General features: G+C 42.6%; 1 protein-coding gene and 1 non-coding gene across 38 annotated transcripts in view; one reads left to right on the top strand and one right to left on the bottom strand.

Moving 5' to 3' along the window:
- The window catches only part of ATP11C (ATPase phospholipid transporting 11C), a 180488-nt gene that overhangs the window by 34418 nt on the left and 131834 nt on the right, over positions 1-14236 (top strand). For 2 of the 37 annotated variants that reach the window (XM_085008902.1, XM_085008898.1), the window contains exon 2: positions 4208-4296. The exons of 34 other annotated variants lie outside the window; for them this stretch is intronic. The gene's annotated coding sequence lies outside the window, so the exon portion shown is untranslated. Of the gene's footprint in view, positions 1-3308; positions 3438-4180; positions 4297-14236 lie in introns of those variants that run through there. One more of the 37 variants, XM_085008897.1, reaches the window with a different exon arrangement.
- Positions 8796-8922, bottom strand: LOC146394801 (U6atac minor spliceosomal RNA). The gene has a single exon (XR_014835947.1). It is a non-coding gene; the product is annotated as a U6atac minor spliceosomal RNA (small nuclear RNA).

The following is a 14236-nucleotide window of genomic DNA, read 5'->3' as shown; positions in this document are numbered from 1 at the left end:
CTTGGTTTTGATGACATTGACAGTTTTAAGAGTACTGGTTAGGGATTTTGTAGCAGATCCCTCAATTAGGATTCATTTGATGTTTTTCTCAAGATAAGATGTGGATTGTGGCTTTGTAGGAGGAAGACTAGAGAAGTGAAGGGCTGTTCTCATCACATCCACGATGCATGGTGTCAACATGACTTATGTCTAATGATATTAACTTTTTTTTTTTTTTTGGTCTTTTTTGCCTTTTCTAGGGCCACTTCCCGTGGCATATGGAGATTCCCAGACTAGGGGTGTAATCAGAGCTAAAGCCCCTGGCCCACGCCAGAGCCACAGCAACGCCATATCCGAGCCACATCTTTGACCTATACCATAGCTCATGACAACACCGGATCCTTAACCCACTGAGCAAGGCCAGGGATCAAACCCGCAACCTCATGATTCCCAGTCAGATTTGTTAACCACTGCGCCATGACGGGAACTCTTTTTTTATTTTTGTTTTTGTAATGACATTAACTTGATCACCTGGCTTGGTAGCGTTTGTCTGGTTTCTTTGCTGTGAAGTTACTCTTTTTTTGTTTGGTTTGGTTTGGTTTGGTTGTTTTTTAGGGCCTTACCCATGGCATATGGAAGTTCCCAGGCTAGGGGTCAAATTGGAGCTACAGCTGCTGGCCACAGCCACAGCAGTGCAGGATCCAAGCCATGTCTGCGACCTACACCACAGCTTATGGTAACGCTGGATCTTTAACCCACTGAGCAGGGCCAGGGATCAAGCCCAAAACCTCATGGTTCCTAGTCGGATTCATTTCCACCGTGCCACAACGGGAACTCCAAGTTACTCTTTTTTAAAATAGAGATTTTTTTTTATTCTCTTTTCTTTTGGTTGTACCCACAGCATGTGGAAGTTCCAGGACCAGGGATCGAAGCCCTGCCACAGCAGTGACTAATTGGATAAATAAACCATACTTAAGAAATAGCCTATCCTTTGTAAATAACAAAAGTTGGTCAAGGTCAAGTTGTTGATGTACAGTGCATGTTGGTCTAGCTTTTCCAAACACACTGAATTTTTTTTTTTTTTTTGTCTTTTTGCCATTTCTAGGGCCGCTTCTGTGGCATATGGAGGTTCCCAGGCTAGGGGTAGAATTGGAGCTGTAGCCCCCGGCCTTCGCCACAGCCACAGCAACACTGGATCCGAGCTGCGTCTGCAACTTACACCACAGCTCATGGCAGCGCCAGATCCTTAACCCACTGAGCGAGGCCAGGGATTGAACCCGCAACCTCATGGTTCCTAGTCGGATTCGTTAACCACTGAGCCACGACGGGAACTCCAAATACACTGAATTTTTTTTAACAAAATTCTTCTTGACTACTGATGAATATTGTTAAATAATTTAAATCACATTCTTCAGTGTTAGGGCATCTCAATTATTCATGGTTTACCAGATATTAGACTTACCTTATCTTTTCACTTATTTTGCATTCAGAAGTAACAGTGGAAAATATCTCCCTAAATGAGACGCTTTCTATCCTCTCGGCTTTTCGTATAAGTACAAAGAATTATATAGATATTAGAGATCAGGCAACACCCTGCTTATTTACATTACTTCAAATGCTAGTCACAGTAACAGATGAAGATCAGAAAGTACTTGGGAAAGACGTCACCAGAGCATCTTGTGTTGAAGTTTGTTAGGGAGTTGTGATATCAAGGAATGAGTGTGTCATGCAGCAGATGAGCCTCTAGGATGAATTTGATTAATTCTCCAAAGCAGCAAAATCTCATAATCAGATGGTGTTGCTTAAAGCTTTCTCTTGCTTTGGAGTAGGATAATCTGAATTGTGTAACCTCTAGTGGATTTCCATTCTGTCATGTATCAAGGAATATCTGTGCAGATGGAAAGAGATTTTCTATGGGGCTGTGTGTGAACTCAGTGGGAAGAGTTTAAAATTAAGGGTGAATAGAGTTCCTGTTGTGGCTCATTGGTAATGAGCCTGACTAGTATCCATGAGGACACAGTTTCAATCTCTGGCCTTGCTCAGTTGGTTAAGGATCCGGCATTGCCGTGAGCTGTGATGTAGGCTGAAGATGCAGCTCAGATCTGGTGTGGCTGTGACGTAGGCCAGCAGCTGTGGCTCTGATTCAACCCCTGGCCTGGGAACTTACATATGCTGTGGATGTGACCCTTAAGAGCAAAAAAATAAAGTAAAATTAAGGGCAAATGCATTTAACTCTGTTTTGTTTCCTAATAACAGACATTTCTACCAGATTTGATGACACTGCAAACATGGAAGGAGCAAAGACATCTGGGTTTTATCACTGACCCTGCCACTAGTTGTGTAATTTTAGGGGTAGTTTTTTATGTAGTTTTTTACTTATTCCTCAGTGAGATTCAGATTTTCGTCTGCACTTTGAGAGTGGGTAAGCCAGACCATTGCTTCAACTCCTCGAGACCATATAAGTTTGCGCGGTTCAGATTGGAAAATAAGAGTAGCAGTATGGGCTGCCTTCCCAGTTACATGGTATGATGATGAAATCAGTGCAATAGGAAAAAGAGATTTCTGGGTACTATGAGGCATAGAGCTTTTTAAGATAGTCCTCTAGGGTACGGAAGTGATGGTAGGTGGAGAAATTAGTGGTGAGTGAACAGAGAAGAGATCTCTGTATGCTGAATTCTATGTTCCTCTTCCTTGGTGGTGCTTCTGTGACAGACTCCCTCTTCCTCTTTCATGGGCGGTCTTCTCTGCTCATGGCCTTGCCTCATGCTGTCTGGTGTTGCGGGGCCTGTGAGGGCCTATTGCTTTCATGTCTTCACTGCTCTCCAGTTGACAGACTTGGGGCAGGTCAGCTCTGAACAAGGCTTGGGCCCAAGTTTCTCCAGAGTTGGACAAAATTTGGGAACCTCTGGCTGCTAGCTCAGCAAATCGGCATGTCTGCTAGTTTCTTTCTGGCTTTGTGTGCTTATGGGTTTTTTTCGTTTGTTCGTTTTTGGGTTTTGGGTTTTTTTGCTTTTTTAGGGGGGCCACACTTGGGGCATATGGAGGTTCCCAGGCTAGGGGTGTGATCGGAGCTACAGCTGCCGGCCTACACCACAGGCACAGCAATGCCAGACCTGAGCCTCATCTGTGACCTACACCACAGCTCAGGGCAACACCGCTCTCTTAACCCTCTGAGCAAGGCCAGGAATTGAACCCGCAACCTCACTGTTCCTAGTCGGATTCGTTTCCCCTGCGCCACAACAGGAACTCTGTGCTTATTATGTTTTTGTAAGGCTGCTCTTGCTTAGGTCCTTGTGGTTAATTAAGGCTGGCCTTGTACTTCCATGGCAGAACCTGAGCCCCTCTGTGAAGTCCTTGTCTGGGTATGGTTGTTGCCACAGTTGCTCCAAAGATAAAAGTGTGCTTTGTTTTCACCAGGCCTCTCAGGAACTTGACCTCTGCCTAGGCCCATGCCTGGGGTTGGTACTCTGCTGCCCTTCATGGATGTTGTTGATGCTCACTGACTAACTGCTTTATCCCAGGTTTACCTGTCTCTGTATTCTGTCTGCTTTCCCCTTGCTGAGTATCCTGATATGCACTAACCACCTCTCTGGAGCTCTGCCTCTTCCTACCCACTCTCCTTTCCCAATTATACTGTCTCGCCCGCTTGGGTTTCCTCCTAGAGCTTTCTTCCCGTCCATCTCCTGGCCTTCTTTCCCTCCAATATGGAGGTGTCTCTTAGATAGGGCCTGATCTATCATACTGCCTGCCTTCTGAAGCTTAATTATGACAATCAGTATTCTATTCTCTTTATAAAAATCTGTCAGCTTTTAACTGCCTTAGTTTGTTGCTTCCAGATGTTATAAATGCACCTTTTGACTTTTTTTTTTTTTTTTTTTTGTCTTTTGTCTTTGTTGTTGTTGTTGTTGTTGTTGCTATTTCTTGGGCCGCTCCCTCGGCACATGGAGGTTCCCAGGCTAGGGGTCCAATCGGAGCTGTAGCCACCGGCCTACGCCAGAGCCACAGCAACGCGGGATCCGAGCTGCATCTGCAACCTACACCACAGCTCACGGCAATGCCGGATCGTTAACCCACTGAGCAAGGGCAGGGACCGAACCCGCAACCTCATGGTTCCTAGTGGGATTCCTTAACCATTGCACCACGACGGGAACTCCCCCCTTTTGACGTTTTTCATTGGATTTTTTTTTTTTTCTTTCCTTAGAACAAATCTCACGTATCCTCTTTTTAGTCACTTGTTACTTTCACGGGGAGTGGCCTCAAATCATAAAATCTTCACATCGGAAGAGACTTTTAAAGACATCTGGTTCAACTCTCCAGGTGAGGGGTTGCTTGCCAAAATAACCCATCAGTTACATTTGACAACAGCTCTCAACTGGTTTATTGGGCCCAAAACTATCCATTTATTCATTTATTCACTTATTAAGTCACCCACATTACTGAACATTTACTTTTAGCCTTGCAGTGTGTGTGTGACCATGACCATTCCTATGCGTAGGGAGCTCTACTCTGGTGGAAGGTAGAGAAATAAGCCATCATAGTTGCTAGCCAGAGGCATGCAGTGCATAGGGCAGTGGGTCATTTCTTCTGCATGAAAGAGGGGCTTTCTGCCGCTCCAATCAACACCAACTTTCTGGTCCACCACCAGTTTGTCAACTACTCAATAAAGGTGTATGTGTGTGTGGGGATCTCCTTTCCGCCTCTGTCTATCCTTGACCTGCCCTTGGAATCATCTTTCTGAAAGCAAATCTTGGTTTGTTACGCCCTTGTTAATAGACTCCCCATCGTCTACCCCACAAACTGACATAACTCTGGCACAAATGCTAAAGCCCTCAACCTTCTGGTTCATGCCTATTTCTCCAGTCTCATACACACCATTTTTCATCAGGCCTCAGGGCTGCCCAAGTTTTGTACAGTTTCCTGGCTATTCACACTTCTGTTGTATGTGTTGTTCCTGCTGCCTGGAATGACTGCCGGTCTCATCTTCATGATAAACTCTGGGGCACTGAAAACCTGGTGGAAAATGGTGCACAGGGAGGAATGAATCATAACGAACCTTCCCTTCCCATTAAGGTGTACTCCAGCCTATTGGCTGCTATTGTACCTTATATACTCCCACCCACCCCTGCCACCAGATTGTAAACTGCTCTAGACCAGGCAGTTATCTCTAGGTCCTCAGCCTTAACCCAGACTGGCTGGCCCAGAATGGGCAGTCAGTAAATACTTGTTGGATAAATGGATGAGTAAAGAAATGAAGACACATCTTCTCTGGTCTGTTTTGCATGTTAGGTCTCCCTTGATGCACTGAGAATGCTACCTAAAAGACTTCTACCACTGTTTTGACCTTAGCTCCCTGCCAGCCTGGGGCCATGCTCACTGACTAGTCCACTACTAGACACCTGTCTGCAACTGTCACTGAACAGCCTGCCAGACAAAGAGAAAGCCTCTGCTGCCAAGATCAGCTTCTACTGTGTCTCTTCACAATGTAATCAGGAGACAGAAATTGGGAGTTCCTTTTGTGGCTCAGTGGTTAACAAATCCGACTAGGAACTGTGAGGTTGCTGGTTTGATCCCTGGACTCGCTCAGTGGCTTAAGGATCCTGCGTTGCCCCGTGAGCTGTGGTGTAGGTTGCAGACGTGGATTGGATCCTGCATTGCTGTGGCTGTGGCATAGGCCGGCGGCTACAGCTCCAATTTGACCCCTAGCCTGGGAACCTCCATATGCCACAGGTGCAACCCTAGAAAAAGACAAAAAACGGGGGGGGGGGGGAGGGAATTCTAGAAAAAAAAAGAAAAAGACAGAAATTGCAGGAATAAAAATGCTTCTTTCCTGTTCTGCTAAATCAGAACAGTTATAAAGTAAGGAGAATTACTTTTTTTAGGGCCTCACCTACAAGATGTGGAGGTTCCCAGGCTAGGGTCAAATCAGAGCTGTAGCCACTGGCCTACACCACAGCCACAGCAACTCGGGATCTGAGCCGCGTCTGCGACCTACACAGAAGCTCACGGCAATGCCGGGTCCTTAACCCACTCACTGAGCGTGGCCAGGGATCGAACCTTCATCTACATGGATGCTAGTCAGATTCATTTCCTCTGAGCCACAAAGGGAACTCCAGTAAGGAGAATTACTACTTGAACAAGTTCTTGTCAACAAGAAGTCCTTTAAATGAGACATCTACAAATTCACGCAGTTGGTAAGGATGGTTAGTGGCCACTTATTTTAAATTGATCAGTTTCAAATAAATAGCAGATTGGGGTATTTTGTTCCTAAATTATACATGTATCACCTTACTAGAACCCTTTTTCATGGTTATATCAAGGAGCAGTGAAAGACACACAAAACTGTCACTGATTTTGTCCTTGTTTTCCTTTTCTTTTAATCATGTATCTTAAACTTAGAATCATAACTTAGCATTTTTAGTTCTGATTAGATATTATGTCTGCCTCAAATAGTTGGCCATTTCTGAGATAGTGCGGGCTTTTTTTTTCAGCTTTATTGAGGTATAATTTACATTAATAAACTCATCCTTTTTAGGTATGTAAAAGTCTATGAATTTTGACAAAATTGCATAATTTGTGGCCACCACTGAAAGCAAGATGATAGAATTTTCTGTCACCCAGAGTGTTCCCTCATGCTCTTTTGTAGTCAGTCTCCTCTCTATATTGCCAACCCCTGGCAACCACTGCTCTGATTTCTGTCTCTATAGTTTTGTCATTTCCAGAACCTCACATAAAGATCAAAATATGTAGCCTTTCAAGTCTGGCTTATTTTACTTGGCACAATGTTTTTGAGAATCATTGAATTTATCAATAGTTTGCTGCTTTCTATTGCTGAGTAGAATTATATGAATGTACTACTATGTGTTTATCCATTCATCAGTTAATGGACATTTGGATAGTTTAAAGTTTGCAGTGATTATGAATAAAGTTGCTGTAAACATTTGTAGTTCAGGTTTTGTGTAGATATATATTATTATTTCTCTTGGGTAGATAGCAAGGAGTGGGATGGCTGGGTTTTATGATGTGTGTTTAACTTTATAAGCAATAGTCAAATTCTTTTTCATAGTGACTATACCATTTTTTAATTCCAGTCTGTGGCTTGTCTTTTTATTTTATTTATTTATTCTGTCTTTTTTAGGGCTGCACGTGTGGCATATGGAGGTTCCCAGGCTAGGGGGTCGAATCGGAGCCACAGCTGCCGACCTACACCACAGCCACAGCAACGCAGGATCTGAGCCACATCTGCAGCCTACACTGCAGCTCACAGCAATGCCAGATCCTTAACCCGCCAAGCGAGGCCTGGGATGGAACTCGCATCCTCATGGATACTAGTTGGGTTTGTTACCATTGAACTGCAACAGGCACTCCTAACTTTTATATAGGCACTGGAAAACCAAAAAATTTGTGTGACTCACTTGCTTTAATGTGCTGGTCTGAAACCAAACCTACCGTATTCTCTTGGGTATGCCTGTATACGTATGGATGGGTTTCTGTTTCATTGATCTATATGTTTATCTTTTTACCAACACCACACTGTCTTGAATAGTGTACCTTTATAGTAAGTCTTTAAATCATTTGGTTTTGAGTCCTTCAGCTTTTTCTTTTTCAAAATTGTCTTCATTATCCTAGATTATCTGGTTTTCCATATAACTTTTAGAATTATAAATTTCTAAAGAAGAAGCCTGCTTAAGTTTTATTGAGCATTGGATTGAATATGGAATTGAGATTGAAGTGAATCTATAAATTGGGAGAGAATTGCAATATTGATGATATTGAGTCCTCTGATCCATGAACAGTGTATCTCTCCAATTACTTATTATGTCTTTGATTTCTCTCATCAGTGTTTGTTTTTTCATAATTTTCAGCATATAAATCTTCTAATACTTTGTTAGATTAATTCCTGAGGACTGCATATTTATTGGTTCTGTTACAAATGGTGCTTATAAAAATTTCAGTCTCCAGTTGTTCACTGCTGTATATAAAAATACAGTTTATTTTTGTATGGTGGTCTCATATTTTCCATCCTTGTTGAAGTCACTTAGACCCAGTAGTTTTTTCCTAGGTTCTTTTGAATTTTCTTCTTAGATAATTAAGTTTTCTGTAATTGAAGACCGTTTTATTTCTCCTCCCCAGTTTTATCTCTCTTTATTTGCAGTACCTTCCTGCATTAGCTAGGACTTTGATCCAGTATAATATTGAGTGGAAATGATAAGAGTGGGTTCCTTGCCTTGTTCCTGATCTTAGGGAGAAATTCAGTCTTTCACCATTAACTATAATTAACTGTAAGTTAGCTGTAGGTTTTTTCACACATGCTGTTTTTCAGGCTGAGGAAATTGAAGTTCCCTTCTATTTCTAGTTAACTGAGTTTTTTGTTTTTTGTTTTTTTCCTTTTTATGGGCATACCTGTGGCACATGGGATTTCCCAGTTCCCAGACTAGTGGTCAAATCAGAGCTACAGCTGCTGGCCTACACCACAGCCACGGCAACACCGGATCCAAGCCCCAGATCTGCGACCTATGCTGTAGCTGGTGGCAGTGCTGGAACTTTAACCCACTGAGCGAGGCCAGAGGTGGAACCTGCATCCTCTCGGACACTATGTCAGGTTCTTGACCTCCTGAGCCACAACAGGAGCTCCCTGAGTATTTTTTAAAATCACGAATGGCTCTTGAATGAGTATCATACTTTTTCTTCATCTGCATAAATAATCATATGGATTTTCTTCCTTAGGCTTTTGATATAATAATTGGCATTGTTTGGGTTAAGAATGTTGAGCCTCACAAATGGCCATGATATATTATTCTCTTATTACATTTTATGGATAAAAATTAGAGTTAGATGCTGCAAAGTTGTTGGTAATTCCTTAACCATGTATGTTTACAGGTCACTAGAACTGCTTTCATCCTTTCTTTTTTAAGGGAAGTGCTAACCTAGCCTGTGATACAATACAGGTAGAGTGTTTTTCTTCATATTTATTTGGTCTTTAAGCTATCAAAAGAGAGTGCTTGTGTTTGTGTGTGTGTGTGTGTGTGTGCGTGCGTGCGCACGCGTATAGTGTGTGGTCTGGAAGTGGTTGTCTCAGCCCAGAGGACTGAAGATGCTTTCATTTTACATGCGCAACCACCATTGATAGGTAGCTTTAGTCAGTTAGCTCATGCGCATCTGACAGTTTCTGAGTCATTGAAACTATCTTATCTGACACAGACCACTTCAGGCTGTTTGGAGGTAATGATTCCTTTTTTTGGTAAGGTTATTTTGGTTTTCACAAGTAGGGCCCAAGAGCTTCTGTTTTTCGTCAGTCAAGTCAGGAGGCAGCAATGAGAAAAAAGCCTGAGTCTGAGAAAGGATATCAACATCAGGCCATCATCAGATGACCTTTCTAGTGTCCAGGACCTAAGGAGGGCTTTTGGCTCCAGCTCTAGCAATCCATAGCCTTCTGGGAATTGATTCTCATTATTATTTGATTTCCTAGCAGTACCTTTCCACATAAAAATGCTATGTGACAGATGAAACAAAGGAAAATCAATTGTAGTTTGAGAATTTTTGGATAATACCACACCATGTCTTGGTGGTGTTACAAATCAAAATTGGTGGTCACTTGTCGAACAACTCTATTTAGGTGTGATTGTTATACAAAACACCGCCCATATTTAATGTATACAATTTGATAGGTTTAAACATAATGCATACGCTCTTGAAACCAGTATCACACTCAGGATAATACACATATCCATCACCTCCTAAAGTCTCCTCCTTCTCTTATGTTTATTTTGTGTTTATGTGTGTTAAGAACTCTTTGAGATTACCCTCTTAACAAATTTTTAAGTGAAAATACGATATTTTACATATTACTGTTTTCAAGGCATAATGACCATATTTTCTAACTTAATTTACACCTTAATTAAATTAGGGTAGTCTTATTTTTACTTTATGATGAAAAAACAGACCAAAGGGATATGTTTTCCCAAAGATCACCATTCTTTTATTACAGCAGTATCCAGAACTCAAGTTTTAAAAAAAATTTTTTGTTATAGTTGATTCACAGTGTTGTGCCAATTTCTGCTGTATAGCAAAGTGACCCAGCTCTGTGTGTGTGTGTGTGTGTGTGTGTACATTCCTTTTCCTATGTCATTTTCCATCATGGTCTATCCCAAGAGATTGGATAGAGTTCTCTGTGCTGTACAGTAGGACCTCATTGCTTAACCATTCTAAATATCATAGTTCGCATCTACTAACCCCAAACCCCCAGTCCATACCACTCCCTCCCCTGCCTCCCTTGGCAACCACAGGACTGTTCTCCACGTCCATGGGTCTGTTTCTGTTTTATAGATAGGTTTGTTGGTGCCATATTTAAGATGCCACATATAAGTGATATCATATGGTATTTGTCCTTCTCTTTCTGACTTCACTTAGTATGGGAATCTCTAGTTGTAGCCATGTTGATGCAAATAACATTACTGCGGTTTTGACTTCACTTAGTATGGGAATCTCTAGTTGTAGCCATGTTGATGCAAATAGCATTACTGCAGTTTTTTTTCACGTTTTAAAACTTTTTATTTACATATTTAAAAGGTGTGCATTTCATCCAATAATTAAAATCATTTGAACAACAACAACAAAAAAAGATGACACTCTGACTAAACTGTATTTTACAGGGAGTTCCCGTCATGGTGCAGTGGTTAATGAATCTGACTAGGAACCATGAGGTTGCAGGTTTGATCCCTGGCCTTGCTCAGTGGGTTAAGGATCCGGCGTTGCCGTGAGCTGTGGTGTAGGTCGCAGACACGCGGCTCGGATCCCGAGTTGCTGTGGCTGTGGTGTAGGCTAGCATCTACAGCTCCGATTTGAACCCTAGCCTGGGAACCTCCGTATGCTGCGGGAGCAGCCCAAGAAATGGCAAAAAGACAACCCCCCCCCAAAAAAAAAACCCCTGCATTTTACAGCCCGAAGGACACCTTGGAGCAGTGCTCTTTATACAGTAGATTCCACCCAGCTTCCTCCTTCAACATTCGCTTTTTTTTCCTTCCCTCCCAGCAAAACAGGCCGATGGGAGAGGCAGGCATGGCCTTCGTGTCAGTAGTTCTCCGTTCTTTGATGTGAAAAGGGGCAGCACAGTCACTTAGGCTTGATCCGACCTCTTTGCATCTTAAACAGCTAAAAGAAGGAAGATCAGAAGGCAGTGCTTGTGGAGTGTACAGTGCATTTTGGCAGCACACACCTTATCATTCACCTGCTTGCTTCTCCTTTTCCATTTTCTCTTTTGAAGGCAGTGGATTTTTCTCTTGCATTTCTGTCTTCACTTTTGACTTAACCGAATTTCTCAATCTCAGCCATATTGGGTTTGGCAGACATGATTGCAGAGGAAGCAGGGAGAGGCATGAGCAAGCAGAATCCGGTCTACACAGTGGCCGCTGCCAAGTACATTCTTTTTTTTAATGGCTGAATAGTATTCCATTGTAAATATGTACCATATCATCTTAATCCATTCATCTGTTAGTGGGCATTTAGGTTGTTTCCATGTCTTGGCTATTGTGAATAGTGCTGCAATGAACATAGGAGTGCATCTTTTTTAGTTCTATTTTTGTCTGGATAGATGCCCAAGAGCGGGATTGCTGGATCATATGGTAGTTCTCTATTTAGTTTTCTGAGGAACCTCCAGACTGTTTTCCACAGTGGTTGTACCAATTTACATTCCCACCAACAGTGCAGGAGGGTTCCCTTTTCTCCACACCCTCTCCAGCATTTGTTATTTGTGGACTTATTTATGATGGCCATTCTGACTGGTGTGAGGTGGTACCTCATAGTAGTTTTGATTTGCATTTCTCAATATCCTAGTGCTTGTTGGCCATTTGTATATCTTGTCTGCTAGCGTGTGAGGTCCTGAAGAATGGAATCGTATTTTTTGTTTGTTTCACTTTAATCTCTATACCCCTATGATGATTAGAACAGTGTTTAACACAAAGTACTTATTTCATGACCTGGGTTGGACTGTGTACGAGGCAGGCGTTCCTTTTTGCCCAGGCCCAGTTCTGTCCTGTAAATTCTCCCTCTTGTTTCTCCAGAGGTGCCACCTTAAGGGATGTGAGTCTCTTCGTTTGTAATATGGGGATGAATATTGGCACCTACATCATGGACTTGCTGTGTGTATTTACCCAAGTAATACCTGCTTGGGGCTTAGACTATTCCTGTCATAGAGTATTTGTTCAATAAATGGTAGCTAGGTTTATTATTATTATTATTATTATTATTATGCAGTAGAAGAAGCAAGGGTGTGAGGGTAAAATCTTAATATTTCTAGGTGCTCAGAGCATGTCATTTTTTATGCCTCTGGGTGTTTACTCATGCTGCGCCCTCTGTCTAGAATGCTGTCTTAGTCTAGGTCCTCTGAAAAGCAGAAATTTAGGAATAAAGAGACAAGGATTTTGTAACCATCCGCCTGGGTGAGAGACGGTGGGGAGGGAAATGGAACGGGTGGGAGTGCCAGTGGTCCATGATGCAAGTCTGACCCCTAGTGAATCGGAGACAGCGTAGCTTCGGCAGAAGCTACCTAGATGCTGTGCAGTAGAAGGAAGGTTCAGAAAAGCCTTTGGGGAGTTAGCGTCAGTGGTCAGTACAGTCCTGTGCTCGCTGTACTCAGTCACTGGGCAGGTGCCTTTGGAAGCATGCCTTCAGCACAAACACTAGAATGAATCATTGAGGCAGCAGTTCGGTTGTGCTCCCTGTCGTTGGAGGCCTTCTTGACTTCCGCAAATGCCTTTCCTCTTCCATTTAATTCCTCCTGCTTGTCTTTAAAGGGCCAGCTTTAAATGTTTCCCCGAAGGAAATTCTGAGCATGTCACATGATAGTCCCACTACCTACAAAGATCATCCTCTAATCTCTGCCTAGTTAATTCCTAATATAGTTATTTGAACCCCTACCATCTGAAAAACTAGTAGGTACTGAGGGAGTATTTGTTGAATGAATGAATGAGTTGGTGGCACTTGGATAGGCAGCTCTAAGGGAGAAGATAGTTGAGGCAGGGTGAACTGCTTCAGCAAAGCCATAGATGGGGAAGATTGAAGAATTTACTGTTTTTCCTTTCTTCAAGTAAGTATGTCTTTCCCCAAAACTGTTTTAGGGAAAGTACATTTTGATGCAAAATGGGAGTGGGGAGAGGGAGGGGAGTTTTTTCCTGGCAGTCAAAAATGATTCATAGTTGAGAACAATGTTTTGAGTATTTCCTGAGAGGAAACAGAGTTGATGGAAATGGAATTTTACTGCTGCCAGGAAAGTACGATAAAGATCAAATCTCTTACAACTACTACCAGAATAGAAATTTCCATGAAACAGACAGATTTAAAGGCCCACCTAATGGCTCATGTATAGATTTAGTTAGTGATCAGTGCAGCTGAACTATAAATCTATAATGGAATTGGACCAATTTTGGCAATCCAGTTTGTAACATATGTATTAATAGAGACTCATTCATCTTGACCTTTGCTGATGCTGCCAGATGTTGGCCATATTTTTGATGGAAAGAAACAGGGAGCTGGCCACAATCCCAAATCTTTATCACTACCAACCGCCTACCACTGCCACATGTTGCCAGAGAAGATAGACATACTCAGGATAAGATCCCACAAAATCACTCTTTGTCACTAACTAGAGATTTAGCTCCTAATCCCTATGTAATGTTTTACCTTAATGACCTGAGTTGGACTGTGTGTGAGGCAGCCATTCTCTTTTGCCCTTGCCCTTGCCCAGTTCTGTCCTATGCAGAACTCGTGTCTTATTTCTCAGAGGTGCCACTGTAAGGGATGCAACTTTATCATATTGGCACCTCATTATTGGACTTGCTGTGAGTATTCGGCCAGGTAATGCATGCTGAGGTCTTAGGCTGTGCCTGGCATAGAGTATATGTTGAATAAATGGTAACTAGGTTCTGGGGGGAGGGGTGGCCACACCCACGACATGAGGCAGTTCTGGGGCCAGGGATGGAACCTGAGCCACACTAGTGACGATACCAGATCCTTAACCTGCTGAGCCATGAGGGAACTCCCAGTACCTAGGTTTTCTTATTATTATGCAGTAGAAGACACAAAGGTGTAAGGGTAAAATCATAATATTTCTAGGTGTATATTATCAAAATTGGTTTACGCATTTGGTGAGTGCCTGTTGCGTGATAAAACAGCATGGGGCACTAGGGCCATGGGCTGCCCTGGCCCATTCTGTAGTTAATCTAACACACACAGTTGCTGATAGCCATCTTTTTCTCACGTGAAG

This window comes from Sus scrofa, chromosome X (assembly GCF_054392235.1).
Source record: "Sus scrofa isolate SSC_HxYL_T2T_F1_AM1 chromosome X, Sscrofa_HxYL_maternal_Yorkshire_Landrace_v2.0, whole genome shotgun sequence".
NCBI lineage: Eukaryota > Metazoa > Chordata > Mammalia > Artiodactyla > Suidae > Sus > Sus scrofa.
Note: the sequence above shows the minus strand (reverse complement) of the source record. Positions and strands in the feature narration are given on the sequence as shown.